The sequence below is a fragment of the Leopardus geoffroyi genome, chromosome C2 (genome assembly GCF_018350155.1).
Source record: "Leopardus geoffroyi isolate Oge1 chromosome C2, O.geoffroyi_Oge1_pat1.0, whole genome shotgun sequence".
Taxonomy (NCBI): Eukaryota; Metazoa; Chordata; class Mammalia; order Carnivora; family Felidae; genus Leopardus; species Leopardus geoffroyi.
The window spans coordinates 94,593,876-94,618,925 of record NC_059333.1 but is presented as its reverse complement, the minus strand read 5'-3'; the positions used below and the strand labels follow the sequence as shown (position 1 = coordinate 94,618,925).

General features: G+C 40.0%; 2 protein-coding genes across 12 annotated transcripts in view; one reads left to right on the top strand and one right to left on the bottom strand.

The window, feature by feature from the left end:
* PLD1 (phospholipase D1) overlaps positions 1-1,349 on the bottom strand; it is a 205,797-nt gene extending 204,448 nt beyond the window's left edge. For both annotated transcript variants that reach the window (XM_045502972.1, XM_045502974.1), the window contains exon 1: positions 1,264-1,349. The gene's annotated coding sequence lies outside the window, so the exon portion shown is untranslated. The remainder of the gene's footprint in view (positions 1-1,263) is intronic.
* The window catches only part of TMEM212 (transmembrane protein 212), a 55,176-nt gene continuing 30,290 nt past the window's right edge, over positions 165-25,050 (top strand). For 5 of the 10 annotated variants that reach the window (XR_006718502.1, XR_006718503.1, XR_006718505.1 and 2 more), the window contains exons 1-2: positions 165-1,135; positions 1,623-1,727. The gene's annotated coding sequence lies outside the window, so the exon portion shown is untranslated. Of the gene's footprint in view, positions 1,136-1,359; positions 1,464-1,622; positions 1,728-2,542; positions 2,700-4,970; positions 5,152-17,172; positions 17,451-25,050 lie in introns of those variants that run through there. The other 5 variants (XR_006718507.1, XR_006718506.1, XR_006718509.1 and 2 more) reach the window with 4 other exon arrangements.

Below are 25,050 nucleotides of genomic sequence, written 5' to 3'. Positions count from 1 at the left end.
GGAGTTAACACTGGGAGTTAGTTGAAAGGTTAGACTGGGAGTTAGTTGAAAGGTCCCCAAGCAACATTTAAAGGCTGTATACAAATTCAAGCTAAAAGCCTGTGTACAAGTTCACTTGTATGTAAGTTAACAAAACATTTAATACTGAAAGAAATCCTTACTCAAATGTAACGCAGTGTGTAAATGTGGTGTCTGTTAACGGTTCAAGCTGTAGATTCTTTTCATTCTTTACGCTTTCATTACACCACCCTAAATTAGCCCTTTTAAATCACAGAGGTCTCTAGGTACCCAGTCTCCCAAAAGCCCTCAGAAGGCCCACAAGGGGTTATCTAAACTGAAATTGGCAGACCTGGTAGACAAAGTTAATGGAACTCTCCATTTTGGAGAAAGACCTAGGGATGATCAAACACTGAAGTCCTGTGGTCCTTAAGCATCTGCTTGAATGTAGTACTTCACAGAGGAAGGAAGGAAGGCAATAACCTGAGACTTGGAGAAGAAGCAAATATAGGCGTGGCGGTGGCTCTGGACTTATTGTACAAGGGCAGTTCTGAAGGGCGTCACAAAATCCTAACCAACGTTTGGAGCACCCGCTCCTGGATCAGAGACCGGGGTCCCAAACACCTTAAGATGGAGACAGAAAAACAAGCCCTTTACCACACAACGGGCTCCTGGGCCCTTGCCCTTGCCCCACCCCAGCGTCATCACCTCGTGGGCGCACAGCAAGCAGCTGTGTGGCCACACGCCCGGCACCGTCCATCTGGCAGGCTGGGCTCCAAGCCTCCGAGCGCAGCACTTCCTGGTTGGTTCGGGATGCTGGTCCCCTCGCGCCGCCATCCCCGCCATCCCACGGCGCACGAGAACCCCCGGGCGCGAGAGGACACGGGGGCACCAGCCCCACTGCCCCGGCGAGGCCCTTGGTGCACCCTGAGGGCACGCCCCCAGCCTCCCCTGGCGCCCGCGAGGCTCTGCGCTCCAGGCAGCGCCCGCCCTGGAAAAAGCACTGCCCGAAGTTTGTCCGCCTCTACTCTGCAAGAACTGGGCCCGAAGGCGCGCACAGGAGGCCCCGGGGCCTCCCGGGAGGCCGGTCCCGCGGGGCCGCCGGGCTCTGGCGCCCGCCGCCGACGCCTCTGCCAAGGTCCCGTCCAAGTTGGGCGGGGAGCGGCCAGCTGCCCGGGGCCGACGGGAGGAGGGACGGAGCGCGAGAGTAGCAGAAAGCAGACGCCCGCGGGAGCCTGGCGCGCCCGGCCGCGGCGCGGCTCCTACCTGTAGGGCGAGGGCGGCCGCGGGCACCTGCGCGGTGACGGCGGATTCTCGGGCCTCGGGCGCAGCTGGCACAGCTGGAGGCGCGGGAGGAGTGGAGGAGGAAGGGCCTGAGGGGGCACCGCGCTGCGCCGCCGCCCGGAACTCGCCGCCCGGATTCGCCCTGGCCTGGCAGGGGTGGGGCGAGGCGGTGCCGGGTCCGGGTGCGTTGCCGCTCAGGCTGGCCGCCACGGCTGGGCCGAAGGGCTCCAGAGGCCGGGCCTCTGTCCTCCTCCCCGTTTCTTCTCTCTTCTCCCAGAGTCTCGTGACTCAACCTCATCAACCTATGGAATGTTCACTAGCATTATTGCTATTATTCTCAGGTGCTCTTAAGCCACCAACTGCCCAGGCACCCGTTCCAGGAGCTTTGCCTGTGTTATCATACCCTCGCCTACTGGAGCCGGTAGCCACGAGTGGCCCTTTTGCAGGTAGGGAAACGCGGGTCGGAAAGAGGAAATAATTTGCTTGAGGTGACATAGTTAAGAAGTAGGAGCCTTGTTGACATCACCTATAAAGCCTTCTTCCAACTTCCGAGACTGGTGTTATTGCTAATGATAGGTAAGGAAACCGAGCCTCAGGAAAGTGAAGTATCCAGCCTGATGCCACCCAACTTAGAACACAGAATTCTGGAATTTGTGTCTTGATGTCTCTAAAACTGAAGCTGAGTATAATTCAGAAATGTTAGCATAAAATAGTAAGTTGGGAATAAAATGGAAAACTCCCAATCTACCCATGGAACTGTGCAAATAGGGCAATTTTTATGTTTTTAGTCCACCTAGAATAAAAATCTTAAGAGAAAGAGAACCAGTTATCTTGTGGCTTGACCAACAGGCCTTTTGGAATGTAGTTTTGAATATAGGCCAGCTCCAACCTCATTACACAATATTGCATTCTGCCAAGGCGGAGGGAAGCAATCGGCCCAGCATACACCAAACTGTTAATAAGGATGGCCACTTTAAAGCACTTAGTGGATATTGCAAAGCTGAGGCTGGATGAGTTACATAATTTCTTACTGCAAACATGGAATTACATGAAATGAAAAATGTCGTATTCCAGTCCAGGGGAAGGGGAGGGGGGGTGAAATTGCAGTCTGGAACTCTTTTTCCCTGTAACCTATAGTTGCTCATCCCTCCCTAGACCACATTTTTTTCTCTTGAGCACATCTTTTCCTAATGATAGAAGAGTCACGAAGCCGTCACTCTTTCCTTGTTGACAGAAATGATTGATGTCTTTTAAATCCTAGGATACTGACAGCTTTTTACAATTAAACACATGGCTCTCTGAGCAAACCGAGTATTGCCGAAGAAGAGTTTGGCAAGTGTAAGACAAGCATGTTACCGAAAGGCTGAATATCCTTTCCTCCTCTTCTTTCTCAAGTTTTATTAGTCACAGATGATTTGGTAAGTGTTCTACACACAATTAACTGCACTCTTACAAGCTTGTCTTTAGAAATTGTAATGCTTTTGATTGAGAAGCAGCAGGCTATAAAATTGCATCCCAAATTCCTAAGTGTCATCATTAAAACATTTGGCACTGACCTACAACAATAGGTCTTCCTATTAACTATAATGAGAAATAAAATTATTTAAGTGCCCTCACAATAATTGAATTTCTGCTTCTCTGTGCTGGAGGAATCAAATAGTAAAAGGCCATATGTTGTTGATAGACAAACATACGCTGTGGACTGCCAAAGAGAAGTTTTAGGTGTACTGTGATTCTGTATGTAATTATTTCTGTTTTCCCGAGAGGTTTGCTGATTGTTGGTTGTTGCTATTATTTTTCCAAATCTTGCCTGTCTTCAGAGTTGTCAAGAAGAAAGTGACTACAAGATCCTATTATATATCCATCTGGATACACATTTGACATTTTTATCAAATGATATTCTAAATCCTCTCTAATTTTCATCTTTTCTTCTCAGTATAAAAGTGATATATGCCCATTTTTAATAATTTCCACATGTATATTTTACAAAAATACAAAGTTTTGGAGATAACAGAAAACAAATTTCTTTTTATGGAAATTATCTATAACCCTCCCAACACACCCATTTCTTTTCTGTTATTGTTTGCTGCATTTCTTTTTTGTTCATTTTATATACCTAAACAAATGTTCATTACCAAATTATCATCATGCTGTACAATTCAGAATCCTCCTTGTCTCACTGAGTATTTTTTTACTGTCACTAATTTTGTAAATATGATTTTTAATGGTTGAAGAATATTCCAATCATTTTTTTTAAATCTCTTCACCTACTGTTGGCTTTTAGGATGTTCCCAGGCTTTGGGACAATTTACAAACATTCTGGAATGAACATTGTAAATACCAATCTTTGTCCAAATCCCTAAATTCTTGAGATGGAGTCCTAAAAGTGGAACTACTGAATCAACATTTATAAACATTTTCAAAGATCTGTGAGATGCTGTAAAAACACCTTCCACTATTAAGTATTAGTTGCTTATATTTGAAAATGTGATGGATCAAAATCACATCTTGTTTTAACCAGGACTCATTCAACAATCAATAATGATGAACACTATTTTTTTGTGTTTATTATTTGTGCTATTTACTGACAATGATATATTCATGTCCATTTCCTGTTTTTTATCATATTATTTCTGTTGTTAGTTTTCATTAATGCTTTTAATAGCAACATGTTATGTGTATATACATATACATATTACTTATACAATACACTATAAAATATAATGAATGCTAATACACATATTATTTACAGATTGTTCTTTAAAATTTGCATACAGTTGTGTTCCCCTAGATTTTCCCTCATGGTGTTTTTATATGTATACTGCTGTCCAAATCATCTAGGTCATTTTGAGATGCCCAGCATCTATCATCTTTTCTGATAGTTCCATTTTCTTATAGAGAATTAGCCCTCCCCAAATGTGTATAGTCTCAGCAAGAGAGCAATTTTGTGCCGCAGTCTCCAAAGCAAAGGGCAGATCCTTCCTCCCTATTCCCACCACCACTTTATTTACCTCAAAGGCCAGGTGGACCATACGAGGAAGCAGGTGATGTTTGAGATGGGACCCACTGAGCAAAGGCAGTTGTAGCCCCAGCATCAACTTGGCCCTGACCCCGGTGACCCAGTGAGAGACAGTTTCCTACTTCCTGATTTTTTTTTGCTTTTAACCTTCTGCACTTCCTCAGTATCTGCTGCTCCCAGCCTTGCCTTAAGTCTATGAAGCCCTGGTAGTCTTTTCTTTCAGACAGCCAAGGGTCTGCATTCATTGTTTGCCCCCAGTAATCCTCACTGACATAACCTGCGGGACTTCTGTGTCTTTCGGTCCACCTTCCAGTCCCCTGGTTAGCAACCATTTACTTTGTTTGTTAATTTGTAAACATTTGATTCTTAATGCTAATTAACCACAGCACACAGCTACTCTGAAAACACAGAGTACAGAGGAAGATATTTTATCATTGATCACCTGCTGACATAAATCAAGTCAGGCATCATAACAGTGACAGAAAGATGAGAGAACAGTGTACTTATCAAGACTTAACGTTTTTAAAAACACATGACCTAATTAATTAATTTAATTTAGTTAAAAAATACATGACCATGTCTATGGCCAAAAATCTCAAGAGAGAATGAGGAACAGAGTGCATATTGCCAAAGTATATTAAAGCTTTGTGTCTCTATATCTTCATTTTAGCTTTCTGTGGACCATTCATGTTTTATAATTTCTCCCAATAACGTTCAGCTTGTAAGCTATCTAGTACATGACTCTTTAAAAAGGGGCCACATTTGACGCCTACAGCCCCAACCAGGGATGAATCTTCTCAGTTACCCTTAGCCAGTCCCTTTGAAGGGTTTTCTGATCCAACAGTCATTCAGTAAGTCTAATAACTTGTTTAAAATATCTCTGTATTTTCAGTGTTTACTTGTTGTTTGAAATGATACTCATTTTCATGGATTTGTACATACATACGAGATAGGATGATTATTAAATAAGAAAACATATGAAATAATTTGGAAGAGTGAGTATTTGTTTAGAACAAGTGTATCAATTGATTGCTACAATTGTGCTAAAGTAACTTTGGGAGCACCTGAGTGGTTCAGTGGATTAAGCATCCCGCTCATAATTTTGGCTCAAGTCATGATCTCACTGTGCATGGAATTGAGCCTCCCCTCGGGCTCTGTGCTGACATCTCAGAGCCTGCTTGAGATTCTCTCTTGCCCTCTCCCTCTCCTTCTGACCTTCCCCAGCTCGCTCTCGCTCTCTCTGGCTCTCTCTCAAAATAAATAAACATTTAAAAATAAATAATTATAAAAGCATCTGTACTTGGTTTCCAAAAAAAAATCCATAAATTGCACAGTAAAAAATGATCTCAAAAAAGTAATGGCTCTAGGAACGTATAATTAAAAAAGAAACTTTTTTTTCAAAGCTATTTTATCCAAACATACTCCTGTATTTTTGACTTTCACACTCAACATCAAATTTAAATATCTATCCATTCATACATCCTGAAAAACCACTATGCTGCAGGTACCGTTATAGTAGCTAAGGATATTGCATGAACAGAAGAAGCCTCTGCTTTTCTGTAGGAAGACAGACCTGAATGCAATATAGAGGAGATGATGGGTACAATGAAAAAACATAAACCAGGGTAAAGGAAAAAGCTTCCAGGGTGGGGTTGGGGAAATTGGCAGTGAAGGCCTCTCTGATAAGATAGCCTTGGAGCAGAACAAAAGGAGAAAGGCTGTCAGATGTCTGGGCAAAGAGCATCTAGGCAGAGGGACTAGGAGGTACAGAGACGGTGAGCTAGAAATGTGTTTGGTGTTTCCATGAAAGGGTAAGGAGGCGAAGGTGAATAGAGTGGTGTGAACAAGGAGAAAAGTAATAAAACTGGAATCGGGCGACAGGGAACAAGTTTCTAAAAGGAAGAAGTTTGAATTTAATGTTAATTGATGTGGAAAGCTTCAAGCCAAAGAACGACATAATCTAACTTGTTTTAGAAGGACCATACTGACGACTATATGGAGAATAGACTGCATGGTGGGGAGGGTAGAAGCTTGAAGACAAAGTAACCATCCAAGCAAGGGTAGACTTGAGTGAGAGGCATGCAGGTGTTGGAAGTGGTCAGATTCTGCATCTTGGTACAGATAGCAAAGAAGCCAATAGTCAGGAAAACCAGTATTCAGGATGAGCCTTATTTGGCAGGGGTATCAGTTCACGGGGAGATGAATTAGGAAAGGCATCAGTGGAGCCAATTCGTCATATCACTGTTGCATTTTATCTTCAGCTAGACGAACGTTCTATGTGTTTGTGAAACGTAAATTTGAGCTTTTGCAATTTTGCCTGTAAGACTCAGTTCTACCCCCCTTGGACCAGTAGCTGTACCATACATGCTCCCATTTCAAAATTACAGACAGATTTCTCTCCCATCAAGTTTTTGACTCAGCCTTCACCGAAATAAACGTACAACCAATTCAGCATTTTAGTTCCTAACTGCAGTGCTGGTTGAAACCAGATAGGACACCTTCAGTCTCAAAATCATCTAGTTTCAGACACCGTTCTATTCCATTATAATTGGCCTTCTTTGCATTTTTTAAGAAAAATATTTCTGTAAATATGGGTTTGGCTTTATTTTTTCCTAGTTCTGTTTAGATTTAAAAAGTATGTTTGCTATACCAGCAAATGTTTTTACTTAGAATAGAAATAGAAGGACTTATTACAAAAGGTTTCTTTAGTGATAGTAAGAAAGGCAAAACTTCCCAGGGTGAGAGCCACTTGGTCCCCTGCCCATGTGCCTTCTAATCGTTTAGAACCTCCAGAGAATTAGGGAAGTGTTTTCTTGGCAAACATTTGCTAACAGCTAAGGAGTTTGGAAACATTTTCATCTCCCTGCATCATTTTTCATTTTCCAGTAGAAATGCAATCCTAGGGGCATTCACTCTAAACTGTTGCTGGTATAGGTTCTCACACTTCTACAATCTGTTGAATGAAAAGTGCACTTTCAGGGTGCCTGGGTGGCTCAGTTGGTTAAGCGTCTGACTTCAGCTCAGGTCATGATCTCACGGTTGTGAGTTCGAGCCCCACATCAGGCCCTGTGCTGACAGCTCAGAGCCTGGAGCCTGCTTCACGTTCTGTGTCTCCCTCTCTCTCTGCCCCTCCCTGGCTCGCACTCTGTCTCTCTCTCTCTCAAAAATAAATAAACATTAAAAAAATTTTTTTTTTAATTTTTTTAAAGTGCACTTTCGAACTAATGTCTTAGGCTAGTTTTATGACACCTGTCAAGACACCCCCTACCCTCACACCTCAGACTGGCAAAAGCAGATCTCAAAAATCTCTTAGCTCATAGCTTCAGCTGAGCTTAGATGTCCCCCAGAATCAGAACTTTCCTGTAAGAACAAAGTGGAATGGATGGATGAATGGAGGATTTCTTAATTAGGGCAAATTATTTGGCTTACATGCTAACTTAGGCTTACAGGCCCTCTGCCCAGAGATATAACGTCACTATCCTTATAACAATAAAAATTCAGGGAACAAATTTCAGGGTTATAGATCCTTGCCTTTAAAATACAATGCAAAAGGCCCCTGCATATCGTCAGAATTACTTTCCAGTCCTTTACTCATCTCATATTCACTTCTGGGAATCTGCACAGGCCCACAAGCTCCAAAACCCTTAGGAACAGAAAAAATTAAGATACTCAGAATTTTATAAATTTTTAGAAAATTCATAGAGCACATATTATGTTGCACCCCCAGCAAGGCCTGGGATTGCACCCCATACTGAACACCTTGTATTTCTGCAGCAAAAGATGTGAGTAAGCTACTGCATGGAAAAATAAAGACTGTAAAAAGCCTTACGTCAATGCAGATCGAGTTTTGCTGTCAAATGAATTACGAACAAAACTTTGGGTGTTCAAAGTTTTTTGAGTTTTAGAATTGTGGGTAAGGTACCAGGGACCTGAATTAAAACAGAAATGAATAGACTGTGCAGTCAACAGCCTTTTCCTAGTCTACCAATTCATTCAATATCTTAGGGGACAGTTTTTGTTTGTTTTTGCCAACGAATCAGAGATGTTGCATTTTTATAGTTTTAGCAAGTGTATTAAACAAGTGAGCTAAGACCCCATTTGATAGTCATTTGGGGGAAAGTTTTTAACATAAATTAGTAATGTCTACTTCCAAGTTTTTAAAAGTGGGCAAATGTGACCATTTTTGTAGGTGACAAGTTTTCTAAAATCAATCAGGAAGGAAGCATTTTGCAAAGTCTTCTATCATGATCACACCACAGCCCAAGTTTTCTTCAAAAGCAGGAACTCCCACTTGCTATTAAAGTGGCACTTTTATTTTGAAGGCACCATGTATTTTAAAATTCTGCTGTACGATTCTAAAATTGCTAGGCACTTGTTATCACAGAAAAGACAGAATGTGGAACACTAGTGTTTTTAAAAATAAGAACATGTAGGGGCGCCTGGGTGGCTCAGTCGGCTAAGCCGCCGACTTCGGCTCAGGTCATGATCTTGCGGTCCGTGAGTTCAAGCCCCGCATTGGGCTCTGTGCTGACAGCTCAGAGCCTGGAGCCTGTTTCAGATTCTGTGTCTCCCTCTCTCTCTGACCCTCCCCCGTTCATGCTCTATCTCTCTCTGTCTCAAAAATAAATAAATGTTAAAAAAAAAAAAAAAGAACATATAGTTCCTTTAAATTGGACAATTCTGAAAGGTAGTCAGCTATGATAAAATTGGAGACCTTGTCCATGATACAAAATGTTTTCACCATCACTCATCATCTCTACCAAGAACAGTAAATGGCTTACAATAGTTTAAAGATCTGGCTTTTATACTATTATCTCTATCAGCAACATCTGGTAGCAATTTGTACACTTTAGCTTCACTTTCTTTACAACAAGAGCTTCTTGCCTCTGAATGATGCAGCGAATGCATTTATTTTTGAAGCTATCTCTGTATCTTTATCCCAGAATCCAAATTTTATTCTAGACAAAGCAGCTCTTCCACCAGGGGTTATTTTGACACAGTTTTTCCATAAAACATTGTTTTTGTTATGGAATTCATATATGTTGGGAATATATTTTTCTCCATCAGTACATCTTTCCATTATTCAGTAGCTCCCAGCCCTATCAGAGCAACACGCCCTTTTTATTATGACAGCATCCCCTCTATTATCTTAAAATGGAATTAATTTGTAGTTTCAAAAACTACATATAATGTATTGACAATAAGGGAGAAGTAAGAGAAAGTAAATTATAATAAAATAGACTATCTCTCAATATGTAAAATTCTCAGACAAACCACACTAGAAGACATAAATAAAAGGATCAGGGGCTGGTATTGCCTTTGGTGAATACATTTTTGTTTAAGACAAATTTCCATCCAATTACTGCTACAAAATTGCTTCTCAAATTTTGATGTGTATACACGTCACCTGCGGCTCTTGTTAAAATGTGGATTCTGATTTCAGAGGTCTAGGACCGGGCATTTCTAGTAAGTTCATAAGTGATTATAGTGCTACTGGTCCCCTTAAAGCTGGACACTTTAAATAGGGAGGGTGAACACAATTTCTTTATATTGACATTTAAGTGTGACAGTTACAACTGTTGACTGATGAAGGTGTTGCCATGGGTAACATAATTTTCCAAATAGCCTCAAATAAATTCAGGTCAGATTTTGCTGCCAAGTGAGTTATAAACAATCAGTTCATGACTGTTGAATGAACAAGAGTTGTTGGTAAACAACTCTTAGCAAAGTTCCAAACAATTTTTCCTCAGTTTGGACACTGGTTACATTCTCCAAAAAATGCAGTGTATATGAAAAGTGTGAAAGCAATATTTTGAATGTATACATAAAACAGAGTTTAGGTTAGGGGTGCCTGGGTGACTCAGTAAGTTAAGCGTCTGACTTCGGCTCAGGTCATGACCTCACAGTTGGTGGGTTCGAGCCCCCGCATCAGGCTCTGTGCTGACAGCTCAGAACCTGGAGCCTGCTTCAGATTCTGTGTCTCCCTGTCTCTCTGCCCTTCTCCCGCTTGTGCTCTGTCTCTCTCTGTCTCTCAAAAACAAATAAAAATGTTTAAAAAAAAAATTTTTTTTAAACAGAGTTTAGGTTCTAGGCTCAAATAATTAGCAGATTTTTCACCTACATGAATGTCCAATAAAACCTTTGGAAGTTGTGTGGGACAAAGAACGACTCTTCATTGTACAAAATCATTGCACACACAGCAGACCTCTAGCATCCCTGGCCTGTACCCATCACATGCCAGTAAATAGCCCCTAATCATTGTTGATCAAAAATGTACCCGTCCCATTTCCAAAATATTCTGGTGAGACAGGCAGTATGACTTCTGCTGATTACCACTGCTTAAGTGAAACTCAAACATTACTGTTTGCATTTAATTAAAACAGAATCCAACAGAAACCCAGACATTATAGAAACATTCATTCTTTCCTCCAACTGTATAGCAAGCCTCCAACACTGTGTAATTTGCTGTAACACTTGTTCCTTACATTCTCCCACAACTTGATTTATGCATCTTCCATAATTATTTGCTGATGCTTGGTTGCCATATTGTTTTCTTCACATTATTTTAATTATTTTTACTTCAATAGAAACTGGAGGGAGGATACCTGCATTTACCAAAATATTTTATTAGAACAGTTTTCTTCTTGGGTGCCTGGGTGGCTCAGTCGATAAAGTGTCCAACTTCAGCTCAGGTCATGATCTCATGATTCGTGAGTTCCAGCCCCATGTCGGGCTCTGTGATGACAGATCACAGCCTGCAGCCTGCTTCAGATTCTGTGTCTCCCTCTCTCTCTCTGCCCCTCACCGGCTGGTGCTCTCTCTCTCTCTCTCTCAAAAATAAATAATAAAACATTTAAATTTTTTTAAAAACAACTTTATTTATAAATAAATAAATAAATAAATAAATATTTTCTTCCTACTCTTCAGAAAATTGTAAGTCCAGTTATTTTTCTTGGGTTGTATAGTTTAATGTTTGCTCTCAGAAATTCTGATTTATAGGTAATAAATAAATTATAAGCAGAGTATTCCTTATGTTAATCCTATTTTTTTCAGTTAATCACTATAAAGTAATTTCTATAGGCTTCAACCTTAGGAAAATAGGTTGATTAATATAGAATATATACACACCAAGAAATCTTTTCTCATAATTTTGTTTACAAAACTTTAAGAAGTCTGTTAGGCTAGCACTTAACAGAGATTAATTTTTTGCAATAAATGTTAAAATGCAACTTAGATTCAATAGTTAGAAATGAGAAATATACTAATTTCTGTTTTTTCTTAGAGTTTTGTTTTTATATAATTCAGCTAGCCATACACCAAATACAGCATATGGATAGTAAGCAATGTAAATTTTAAATTTTACACAAATTACATATGTATCACCAAAATTTTGCACATAAACATTGAAGACAACAATGAATAACTTGAAATCTGTTCAAAGAAGTTAAAAAAAATGAAGCAACTAGTTACGTACAAGGGAACACCCATAAGGCTGTCAGCTAATTTTTCAACAGAAACTCTGCAGGCTAGAAGGGAGAGGTATGACATATTCAAAGGGCTGAAAGGAAAAAACTTACCACCAAGAATACTCTTCCTGGCAATGTTATTATTCAGAATTGGAGGAGAGAGAGTTTCCCAGACACAGAAAAGTTAGAGAGGAATTTATCACCACTAAACCAGCCTTACACAAAATATTAAGGAGACTTCTTTAAGTGGAAAAGAAAAAGCCATAAGTAGAAATAAGAAACTTATGAAAGAAAAAATTTCATTGGTAAAAGCAAACATGTAATTAAGTTAGTAGTTCATCACTTACAACCAAAGCTTACATGAAAGTTAAAAGACAAAAGTGGTAAAATAGATATATCTCTATAAAATTAGTTAACGAATACATAAAATAAAAAGATGTAAAATATGACATCAAGTTCATAAATTGCAGTGAGGGAGTAAAAATGTAGTGCTTTTAAAATGTGTTTGAACTTGTGCTCGCTTCGGCAGCACATATACTAAAATGTGTTTGAACTTAAGTGACTTAAAACCTAAAATAGACTGCTATCTATAGGGTGTTATATATGAACCTCATGGTAACCACAAACTAAAAACCTATTAGTAGATAAACAAAAAATAGAAAGGAATCAGGGAATATCATCAAAGAAAGTCATCAAATCACAAGTGAAGAAAGCAAGAGAAGAAGTGGGGGAAAAGTACAAAAATAACCGGGAACAATTAACAAAATGGTAACAAGCGCATACATATCAATAATTACTTCAAATGTAAATGGACTAAATGCTCCCCATCATAGGCTCTATATGAAAGATATAAGGTGACTGAACGGATAGAAAAACAAGACCCATCTGTATGCTGCCTACAAGAGACTATCTTCATACCTAAAGACACACACAGACTGAAAGTGAACAGATGGAGAAGGATTTCACACAATAGAAACAAACTAACAAAGAAGCTGGGGTAGCAATATTTATATCAGACAAAATAAACCTCAAAACAAACTAGCAGGAATGCCCAGGTGGCTCAGTTGGTTAAGCAACCGACTCTTGATTTCAGCTCAGGTCATGATCTTGCATTTTGTAGGTTTGAGCCCCATGTTAGGCTCATGGTGACATCTAAAAATATTTTAAGTTTTGTTTTAAAATAAAATCAAACAAACTAGCAAGAGACAAAGAAGGGCATTGCATAATGATAAAGGGATCAATCCAGCAAGAGGATATAACGATTATAAATATCTATGCACCCAACATTAGGAAAATCTAAATACATAAAGCAATTATTAATAGACATAAAAGGAGAAGCTGACAGTAATATAATAATAGTAAGGGCCTTTAACACTCTACTTACATCAATGGAGAGATCATCCAGATGGAAAATTAATAAGGAAACAGTAGCTTTGAACAATACATTAGATCAGATGAACTTAACAGGTATATAAAGAACATTCCATCCCAGAACAGCAGAATATACATTCTTTTCAAGTACACCTGGAATGTTCTCCAGAACATGTTAGACTACAAAAGAGTCTCAATAAATATAAGAAGAGTGAAGTTATATTAAGTATCTTTTCCAACCACAATGGTATGAAACTAGAAATCAATTAAAAGAAAAAAAAAAAAAAAACTGGAGAAAAATAAACACATAGAGTCTAAACAGCATGCTACTAAACAGCCAATGGGCCAATGAAGGAATCAAAGATAAAATTTTAAAAATATCCTGAAACAAATTAAAATGGAAACACAACATTCCAAAATCTTTGGGACACACAAAAAAAGCAGTTCTAAGAGGGAAGTTTACAGGGATCCTGGCCTACTTCAAGAAACGGGAAAAATCTCAAATAAACAATCTACTCTTGCACCCAAAATAATTAGAAAAAGAACAAAACCCAAAATTAGTAGAGCACTGGCTTTTGGGGTCTGGCTTATTTTACGTAAGGTAATGTCCTAAAGTTTCATGCATATTGTAGCAAGAACTTCCTTCCTTTTTAAGACTGACTAGTATTCCACCATATGTAATATGTATTATATTATATCACATTTTGCATTTTGGTAGGTTTTGTGTTTCTAGTAATTTTTTCATTTTATCTAGGTTATCCAATTTTTTGATGTACATTGTTCATAGTACTGTCTTATAATTCTATTTCTGCAGAATCAATTGTAATGTCCCCACTTTCATCTCTGATATTAGTAATTGTGATTTTTGCTTTTTTTCCCCTTAGTCCATCTAGCTAAAGGCTGTCAATTTTGTTGATCTTTTCAAAGAACCAAACTTGTTTTCATTGAGTTTCTCCTTTTTTTTTTAGTCTGTATTTCACTTATCTCTGCTCTAAAATTTAGTATTTCCTTCCTTCTGCTAGCTTCGGGTTTAGTTTGTTCTTCTTTTTCTAGTTCCCTAAGTTGTAAAGTTGGGTTGTCGATTTAAGATCAGAAAGTGTCTATTTTTTTTCTTAGCATTTACAACACGCCAAAAATTGGGAACCCTGAGTATGCTCACACACAAACTCTAAACATTAGAAAAGCAGATTTCAAAAAACACCTAAAGAAATTTTTGACGTGATTACATAGCAAGAGACTATTCAAGGAATGATCTTGAAGTTTCTTGGCCCTCCAAAGTATAGATAGAATAGATGGAAAAAGGGACCCAAAATTCAAAAGAGTAAGAATTTTATTAGAAAGTATCAAGCCCTGGGGCGCCTGGGTGGCTTAGTAGGTTAAGCGTTCAACTTTGGCTCAGGTCATGATCTCACAGTCTCTGTGTTTGAGCCCCCCATTGGGCTCTGTCCTGACAGCTCAGAGCCTGGAGCCTGCTTCAGATTCTGTGTCTCCCTCTCTCTCTGCCTCTCCTCTACTCTCTCTCTCTCTCTCTCTCTCTCAAAAATAAATGCTAATATTTTTTTAAGTGTCAAGCCCTGAATAAGGGGACTCATGATAAATACTAAGTTCAAATTTAAAAGACTATTTCCGGGGCGTCTGGATGGCTCAGTCAGTTAAGTGTCCAACTTCAACTCACATGATCTCACAGTTTGTGGGTTGGAGACCTGCATCAGGCCCTGTGCTGACAGCTCAGAGCCTGGAGCTTGCTTCAGATTCTGTCTCCCTCTCCCTCTGCCCCTCCCTGGCTTGCACTCTGTCTCTCTCTCTCTCTCTCTCTCTTTCAAAAATAAACATTAAAAAAATTTTTTAAAAGACTATTTCTTAAAGAATATTTCTCTTCCTAGAGAACTCTTAGCTCATCTAAGTTCCAGTTTCTAAACCTAGGTGTTTGACATTCCAGCCACTAAAAACATTGTAGTTGCAATTGCAGAGTCTGTGCTTGGTAATGAAGAGTCAAGAAGAATCACCAGGAGACTGAGAAACGAAAACTGGTTTCCAGTGTTCAACAACAACAAAAAAATGTGACTCTAGATAAAATGAACTAATTGTTCAGCCATAATTTGTTGAACACCTAACCTATGCTAAACACCAAGCATAGTTTGGGGAGACAATAAGAAAATAGAATCCCTAACCTATAGCTTACATTCTAGTGGAGGGCCCAGATTAGATCATGAAAAGATACAGTGCTGGGGCACCTGGGTGGCTCAGGCAGTTAAACGTCTGACTCTTGGTTTTGGCTCAGGTCATGATCTCACAGTTCTTGAGATCCAGCCCTGTGTCGGGCTCCGTGCTGACAGCCCAGAGCAGGCTTGGGATTCTCTCTCTCTCCCTGTCTCTCTCTGTCCCTCCCCTGCTTACACTTTCTGCCTCTCTCTCAAAATAAATAAATAAACTTAAAAAAAAAGTTACTGTACTGCAGTAGAGATTAGTGTTACAACGGAGACCAGAAAATAGGTACAGTGCAAGGATAGAGAGGGACAGCCTTACACTACCTGGAGAGGTAGACAGGGCTTAGGTGCAGATAAAGAGAATGACCTTCACCAGCTGATGAATGGAAATGCTAGGGAAGAAGAATGAGGAAAAAGCAGGGAGAGAAGGGCATGGAAGTTTCTTCTGATGTGTGAAAGAAGAAAGGCTATCTTCAGAGTGGGGGATGTTCTGGCAACAGCCATCTTAAGCTGGGCTTCTGGTTCATATGTCAGATTGGACATATATGTTGGAGGGCAGATGACAATGGTTTTACTTGGGCATCATTTAATACAGGTAGGGCTTTAAGCTAATCAAGTTATCTGTTCCTCCGATATTATTTGGAGCAATTGAAGAGGGCACTGTGTCAAGACAGTTGGCTGGTCACTACTGACTGGTGGTTTCCACTGGACATCAGCAAGAACACCTGGGCACTGACTTGACACCCATGTGGTTCCCTTGTGCAGATGACAGGCTGAGGCTGTGTTCTCTTGATCTAGGGCTTTCATGACTGTGATATCTCCAAGTCTACACCTCAGCCTTCCTTGAATTCCTCTGACCTGTTCACTAATACTCACTCTTAGGAGAGCCTGGGTAGCTCAGTCGGTTAAGTGTCTGACTCCCGGTTTTGGCTCGGGTCATGATCTCACTGTCATGAGGTCCAGCCTCATGTTGGGCCCCATGCTGGGCATGGAACCTTCTCAAGATTCTCTCTCCCTCTTTCTGTGCCCCTCCCCACTCACATGCATGCTTTCTCTCTCTCTCAAAAAAAAAAAAAAAAAAAAAAAAAAAAAAAAAATATATATATATATATATATATATATATATTCAATCTGCAAGTATGCATGTGAACATTTCTATTTTGCAGCTAGTCCTGCAGCTTTTGACATTAAGGATCAAAATTCTCTTACCCTTTTTTTCTGGTTTTGTCATACCCATATCCCCTCAAGGTGCCAGGTGACTATTGTCCAATTGTTTGAGCTGGGGGGAAGGGAAGATAACAGAGTGAATGGTGGAAGGGACTGAATAAAATGCGTGCATGGGAGAGGACAAGAGATGGGAGTGGAGATAGAGAGGCAGTTAACCAAATTGTTTACAGTGCTAAGTAGTGAGATTTTGAGTGGCTTTTGTTTTCTATTTAATGCATTTATGTTAAAAACCTGTTGACAAAGAGCCACTTATTACTTTTATAAACAGAAAACTACTCATGAATATTATTATTTTTCTCAGATAAAGAAGAATCACAATGAGTCAGCAGGAGTTCCCCAGGAATTAGTTATCATAAATAAACCTGATATAATATTTGGATAGAGCTACTAAGTGGATAAATCAGGAGAATACATATACATGGTATTTCTGATTATTTTATTATGTGGAACCAAAATTGATTAAATAATCTCCAAAAAGTGTTTATCATAATGTGTGACTCTCAACCTAAAATAATGCCTTTAGCGAATTGCCACAAGGCCCCACATAGCTTCATCTAATAACTTACATGAAAAAACAAATTTGTGTTTATTAAATTTGCAGCTGGAAACTGAGGGAAAGATATCAGAAGCACGATTCACAATAACTTCAAAGGAACAGCAGCATGGGTTATATTACTGAGATACCAAGCAGTGATATGTGTCCAGTTCAGCAAACCAGCTCTCCACGCCTGGGATGGGAGGCGACCGGAGAGAGAGTAGGTACAAGACCAACAACTTGAGCTGCCTGCAGGCTCGGGAAGATCTGCAAACACCAGTTCCCTAGCCCAAAGCTACCATGACGTTAGGCATCCTTAATGAAGACGCCACACCTGGAACAAGGTGAGGACTGTTCCTCCATTCTCTGATTAGATGGCAACCTTCATCACTTGCATATCTGTGCCCTACTGGCCCAATTGCATTGAGTGGGGGAGTGGGGAAAGGAGAGATGGCCCTCATCCCAGAGAATTTGGGAGCTATTTTCCAGTGCCAGTGGGCCAATACTATGGCTGCTGGTATTCTTGGAGTCCACGCACTTGTTTGGACCCAATACTTAGACCAGCTAAAGAACAGATACCTTTCTGCAATTTCCCCGAACTTGTAACTTCCTCCCCATTGAGTGTATTTGTGCAAAATATTGCACAAGGACTTTCAAAAATTGTTAAAGCTAAGCTTGTTTCTAAAGTCCAGCTCCCAGTTGAATTTGAGACTGATGGGTAAAAGATGTTTTCTACTCTCATTTGCTAAAACCATGAATCTGGATTTGGTCCTAGGTAGAGAAAGTGTTCTTTACGATGACATCTCCTATAAGAGGAGATTCTGGTATTGACTGACAGTTTCCCAAAAGTCTTTAAGTTGGCATTTAGATATGTGCTCTAATTTAGTCATCTTATTATAAAATCTGCAGTGTATTTAGCTACAAATACTTATAACCAAGTAGGTAATAACCTTTTTTACAGGAAGGAAATGTGTACCTCTTAGGATTTTTATTTCTAGTCCTTTTCTTTCATCCTTTTAAATTTCTTTCTTTTCTTTCTGTTCTTTTCTTCCTTACTTTTCTTTGTCTTTCTTTTGTCTTTCTTTGTTTTGTCTTTCTTTCTTGTCTTTCTTTTTTGCTTTTCTTTCTCTTGTCTTTCTTTCTCTTTCTTTCTTCTTTTCCTTCTTTTCTTCTTCCTTTCTTCCCACTCTCCTTCCTGCCTATCTTTCTATAGAGTCAGACAGTACTAAACACAAAACAGTTGATGACTGGGAGCAAGAGCCCAATCTTTATGTAACAGAGGGCCCCCAGACAGGCCTGAACTGTTGCAAATTCAGACAAGCCTAGGGAGGTTCCAGGGCCAGCTGTATTTGTGTGAGACTGAGGAGTCCCCTGAGGAAGAAAACTCCCGACGAAGGAGAGTCAAGGCCAGAGTCCTCGTCCAAAGATAATGTACTAGACCATACTCCCACTATCTGCCAAGGACATGCAGCGGAGCCTCACATCAGCTGCTGGGTGAAGGCCCAGGGCCCAGGGCCGCCTAGAGGCAGCTGGAGGAAATGAGTGTGGGATTCTGTGTGGCAGGAGTAGCAGACTCCCAGAGGGAGACAGGAGACCGTTCTCCGGCCGAATTCTGCAAGAGGGAGTAAGGTCAGAGGAAAATGGTATGGCCTAGGGAATCAGAGTGTTTTGAAATATTTTGGAAAAAAATCTGAAGGGAAAACTGATGTACATCAAAGAGCATATTCCCTTATCATTCATGATGAGAAAATGCTGATAAAAGATAACTCACTTGTGCTATAGAAGTAGGTCCTCTGTTTACAAACACCTCCTTTAGGTTAGAGAGAACCTACAGATTGCTCATTCCAAAGTTACTCTAATGCCAGTATTTAAAAGGAAAATTTTTGCACCCTTAAAGGTGCACCCCAGGGGCACCTGGGTGGCTCAGTTGGTTAAGTGTCCGACTTCGGTTCAGGTCATGATCTCATGGTCCATGAGTTTGAGCCTGGCGTGGGGCTCTGTGCTGACAGCTCAGAGCCTGGAGCCTGCTTTGGGTTCTGTGTCTCCCTCTCTCTCTGCCCCTCCCTGCTCATGCTCTGTCTCTCTCTGTCTCCCAAAAACAAATAAACATTAAAAAAATTTTTGTTGAAAGTGCACCCAAAAAAAGTTGCAAATCTCCTCTAAGGAAATAGAACACAAATTTTGCCTGACTGGAATTATTATACTTTTGAAAACACAATTAAACCTATGTTGTAAATACTTCTTCCACTCGACAAAAGTATAAATGCACTTTGAAACATCTTTCTTATAATGACTGTCTTTAACTCAGAATTAACAAGGAAAAGGTAAGCAGGTTTGGGGAGATTTTTTTATTGCTATTATTATAAACACATACAATGACTTCTTCACAGTGTGTGTGGGCTTAGCTGGTTGTACACAAACATTACTAGACATCAATAATACTTCTAGGGGCGCCTGGGTGGCACAGTTGGTTAAGCGTCCGACTTCAGCCAGGTCATGATCTCGCGGTCCGTGAGTTTGAGCCCCGCGTCGGGCTCTGGGCTGATGGCTCAGAGCCTGGAGCCTGTTTCCGATTCTGTGTCTCCCTCTCTCTCTGCCCCTCCCCCGTTCATGCTCTGTCTCTCTCTGTCCCAAAAATAAATAAACGTTGAAAATAATAATAATAATAATAATACTTCTATACTTTGATAAGCTTTTAAGTATAGCACCTTGCAATAATATGGTCTCCCCTCATCACTACATTTTCTCATTTGTGGACCTCAGCAAGCACATCTCCAGGCTTCAGTTCGGGCCAGCTGTGACGTCGCTGGGAGCATCGAACTCATTGACCTCAAAATGCATATAGTTGGGTTCTATAATGTTTTTCGGGTTTTTTTTCTCTTTTTTTTTTATATCAAGAGAAGAGAAAAATATATATAAATTGCACGTGGCCTAAAATGGACGTCGTCTGGAGATGACGACTTGTGTTAACTGCATAGCCTTGCTTCCCGTCCACAGAACACGTGCCCATTTCAATATTTACAGAATGTATTATTAGGGAACATAGAATAATAAAACATGAAATGAGGCAAAAGCATAGGAATTTGGCTTTTATTTTCCTTTTGGTAGAGAGATTTTTGTCTCACTCTTGGAACGAACTTAAAATAAAGGCTGTTAAGCGAAGCTGGAAACAATTTTTTTAAGCAAAAGCAGGAGTTATATTCACCTTTTTGGAATTGTACAGATGTAACCTGTCTAGAGAATAAGAAGGACAGAAGGGGCGTCTGGGTGGCTCCATAGGTTAAGCATCTGACTTTGGCTCAGGTCATGATCTCCCAGCACATGAGTTCAAGCCCCACATCAGGCTCTGATCCTGCTTCAGATTCTGTGTCTCCCTTTCTCTCTGCTCCTCCCCAGCTTGTACTTTGTCTCTTTCTGTCTCAAAAATAAATAAATATTAACAAAAATTGAAAAAAAAAAAAAAAAGGATGGAAGAGAGTAGTAGATGACATTAGAAGAACTCATACAATGGCATTTTTTTAAAAAATACTTTGGTCAGTTTGGCATTAAGAAAAACAAGGACACCTGGGTGGCTCAGTTGGTTAAGCATGCAAATCTTGATTTCAGCTCAGATCTTGATCTCGTGATTTGTGAGTTCAAACCCTACATGGGGCTCTGGCCAACAGCACAGCCTGCTTGGGATTCTCTCTATCCCTCTCTCTCTGCTCCCCCCAAAAATAAATAAAATTTTAAAGCTTAAAAAAAGAAAAGAAAAACAAAGGATGAGCGTTTTGTGATTTGTGTATGCATGTCTGTGCATGTAAATGATAAGTCTATTTCCGTAGGTCTTACTGTTTCTTATCTCATACACACACACCAGAGGACTTACCTATATAAGGTCCATACAGAAGTGGGTCTGACTAAAGATGGCAGAAACTTCCTCAGAGTCTACCACATCGTGCCTCTCCTTCCTGCCACTCACTAAACATGATTTACAAAATGGACGCTTTCAAAAATTCTTCCGTCCCTCCCTTTTATAGGAAATAGACAATTTTCCTAACACATAAACACCTCTTACCCCAAGTTTACAAGAACGTGGATCAGGAGTCTGACCTATCTCTTTTGAAAAGCTGCCCATCTTTCATATGGAGCGTAACAGATGAAGTGCAAAAATAGTAATGGATACCACTCTAGGCGATCATTGATGCTATAAGGAGCGAGGAAAGGAGAACCTCTGTGAAGAGAGAATTGGAAGAAACAGTAGAATTCACTCTGTTTTTAAATATCCTAAGTGAATATGGTCTAAAAACCACAAAGCATAGTTTTATCCTCAAAGGATGTAAAGGAAATAGAATCTTCAGAAAAGAAAGGCTGATTTGTGCTGGGGAGAAAGCTGAAAAGAACATTTTATAAGAAAGTCAAACTTCAGCCAAGCCCTTAGTTTTTTCAGCCTGAGGCCTGAACTATAAAAATTGGAAGGAACTCTCTCTTTAGGACTAGACCAAAGAGTTTATATTATGGATCCTAGCAGCTAACTTTGTGTTAACTACTTCTCTCCCGCTATGCTAAGCCTGGTAATGGGATTAGGATGCTTCTACTCTGGCTTCCTTCTTCCACTTTCCTCTCTGCTAGGAAAATCTAGGACTGTTGGGCATGGAGGACGGCACTTGTTGGGATGAGCACTGGGTGTTGTATGGAAACCAATGTGACAATAAATTATATTTTAAAAAAATAAATAAAAATTAAAAAAATAAAAATAAAAACCAAGGACTATTATTAGCATCATTGCCTGATTATTGGTAACACAAATAATTATTAGCAAATAACCAAAACTGAAAAAAAAAAAAGTTTAGCAACAATATACGAGACATTGTTCTGTTCCATATATCCAGACGATTTTAAACTCAGTATCAGATAATTATAATGTGTGACCTGTAGAACTTGAACATTTATGCTGAGCTTATATCAAATTTATCCAAGTTGAAACAACTGAGTAATGATGTCAAAGATTCATACTTAATAGTTGAATTGTATTCCCTTTAAAACTTAAAGGTGAATTGAAAATTTAGGAAAAACTATGAAATTCTTTTTTTTTTTTAATGTTTATTTTGAGACAAAGATAGACAGAGTGTGAGTGGGGGAGGGCCAGAGACAGAGGAAGACATAGAATCGGAAGCAGGCTCCAGGCTCTGAGCTGTCAGTACAGAGCCCAACACGGGGCTCAAACTCATGGACCATGAGATCATGACCTGAGCTGAAGTCGGACACTCAACTGACTGAGCTACCCAGGCTCCCCAAAAACTATGAGATTCTTAAAGCAGGACCTGTTTCTCCCTACGGTATTGCCATTCAAATTGAAGAACTGAACTAATATAAGTAATGATGCATCTGTCACTAGAGGGGGTTAAAGCATTTCTGTCCTCTGTTGCCCTGGGGAAAGAAAGGTTCTAGAGAGTTGTCCTTCCTCCCCCTTGGTATGTGTGGGAGTATTAAACCCCAAATAGAAGAGTGCTAAACTTTTTTTTTTCATATTTTGTTTTTCTATAAACAAACTTTATCTGTGGCCTTGTAGCAGACAGTCAGTTCCAGGAAACACACAGCAACAATGTCATTCCCCTTGCATTGCACATAATATAAAAACAGAGTTTAAGTAAATATTTGAATTAGGACAATTTGAAAAATTTGACTTTGGAGTAGCCTTTCCCTAGCATGTATCGATCACTCCTTTGCAGAGTGGCTGTTTGGGTAGATTCAGTATGCAAGAGCTGCACCATTTAAATGAAGCTGGTTCAATGAAACATAGCAAATACTAGCAGGGTATCGTCTTAAAAACTCAGCATTTGCAGAACAGAACTCAAATTAGGAGGCTCAGCTCCCGCTGCGTATCAAAGAAATCTGACTTTAAATAGCGGTAGAGCAACACCTAGTGCTAAATGTAGATATAGCAGAAAGATCAGTGGTCACAACTGGCTTATTAAATTACGTTAAGGTTGCAGTTAGACAGCTTTCGGTATTGGTATTTTGGCCATGGAATTAGTCTGTGAAATGACAGGCATGGACTGGCTGATCTCTCAGGTCCCATTCCATTCTGCAATTCTCTAGTTGGGTCATTACTATGTACTTTTCATTCTTATTGCCCCACATGTTTTTTAGTGAACTTGTCAGTTGGGTAAAGGAGGCTTGCTTAGGCCGAGCTTTTATCTTTAATGTCAATTAGCTTTGTGTGGATCATGAAGAAGAAATAGAAAGGCTTATGTACTGGGACAATGAGATGGGGAAGTATCTAGAAATGCCTTTTTCTCCTCTTTAAAATAAATATATAGGGGCGCCTGGGTGGCGCAGTCGGTTAAGCGTCCGACTTCAGCCAGGTCACGATCTCGCGGTCCGTGAGTTCGAGCCCCGCGTCAGGCTCTGGGCTGATGGCTCAGAGCCTGGAGCCTGTTTCCGATTCTGTGTCTCCCTCTCTCTCTGCCCCTCCCCCGTTCATGCTCTGTCTCTCTCTGTCCCAAAAATAAATAAACGTTGGAAAAAAAAAATTTAAAATAAATATATAAATAAATAAAAACCAGGGCAGGGTATCTGCATTGTTGAAAAGAGAAAGGAAAGTGTGGGCCTTTGTGTACACAAATGATAGCATCATCTGGTAAAAGTAGGTGTTTATACTATGCTACCCAACTCCTTATGTCAAAAGGATGCACTTAGTTTACCAGTTGTCCTATCTCAGAAAAGATCACAATATCATCTGAATGGAAATATGCTACAAGCATCAATTTGTATAATCCACTTCTCATGAGTACAAATTTTCATATCTTCACTATTTCATTTTTCTATAGAGTAGGAGAAGACACTTGTTATCTATGAAAAGTAGCCAGATAAAGAAGTCGATGAAACCCTTGAATAGACAGAGATGCATAAAGATCATTCAATTAGATAGATCCCTGTGAATATGAGCCGCTTTAAAAGTTGGCATCACCGTGGATTAAAAGGCACATTCGAGCTTTCTCCCAGAGGCGGAAGTTCTTGCTAGACTCACGCGGTTCGTCTGTGGCCTTGTTTCTTCCTCTATTTAACACAGAGTCATGTGGATGTTTGTCACATGCTGGTAGAGCAAGGTTAAAATAATCCCAGGATGGGCACACCTCTCCTATATATTCACATACAATGCACATGTATCTGCAGTGCGGTCTCACAGCTCAGAGAGTCGACCTGGAAGATTTTCTTCGTGTTTCTATGTGGATTTTCATGGAGAGGGAATGGAGAGATTTAAGGTACCAAGATATTAAATGTTTCCAAGTGAAGCCCTGAGGAGCCAGCTTTCTCAGCAAAATGGTCTAGATAAAAGCAGTTTCATTCATTCATTCATTCATTCATTCATTCATTCATCAGTACTTCCTAAGCATCTACCATGGGCCAGGTATTATTCTTGGCTCTGGAATGTAACAGGGAACAAAACAAAGTCTTTGCCTTCATGGAGCTTTCATTTTAGTCGAGAAGACACACAGCTAACAAATAAGGCAAGAGCTATGAAGAATAAAGTCAGACGATAAAAATTAAGCTCAAAAGAGGGATGGGGGAAGAGATTGATGAGAAAGGTCTGTGATGAGGGGCTTTTTGAGCAGAGACCTGGATGAATTGTGGGAATGAATCAAGTGTTTGTACCATCCTTAGCTCACCTTGCTTTCTTGTATTATGAGCATACAGAAAAGTGAGGTTCCTGATATTTTAACCATTGCTTGGAGAGTAGAGTAAGGACTCTTGTTTCCTGGCCAATCAGAAGCTGGTTTAGAGAGGTTAACCCTACCTAGCCTCTCAGCTAGTGGGTGGGGATTTATCTTTGAGTTCTCTGCATGTCCAGAGCCTCACTTAATTCTCCTCAATCTATTTATCTACACGAGGTACTCCATGGCTCCTAATGGTACCAGTTGCCTCCTGGCTTTTCATCCCTTTTCAAGGAGCTGGACAAGA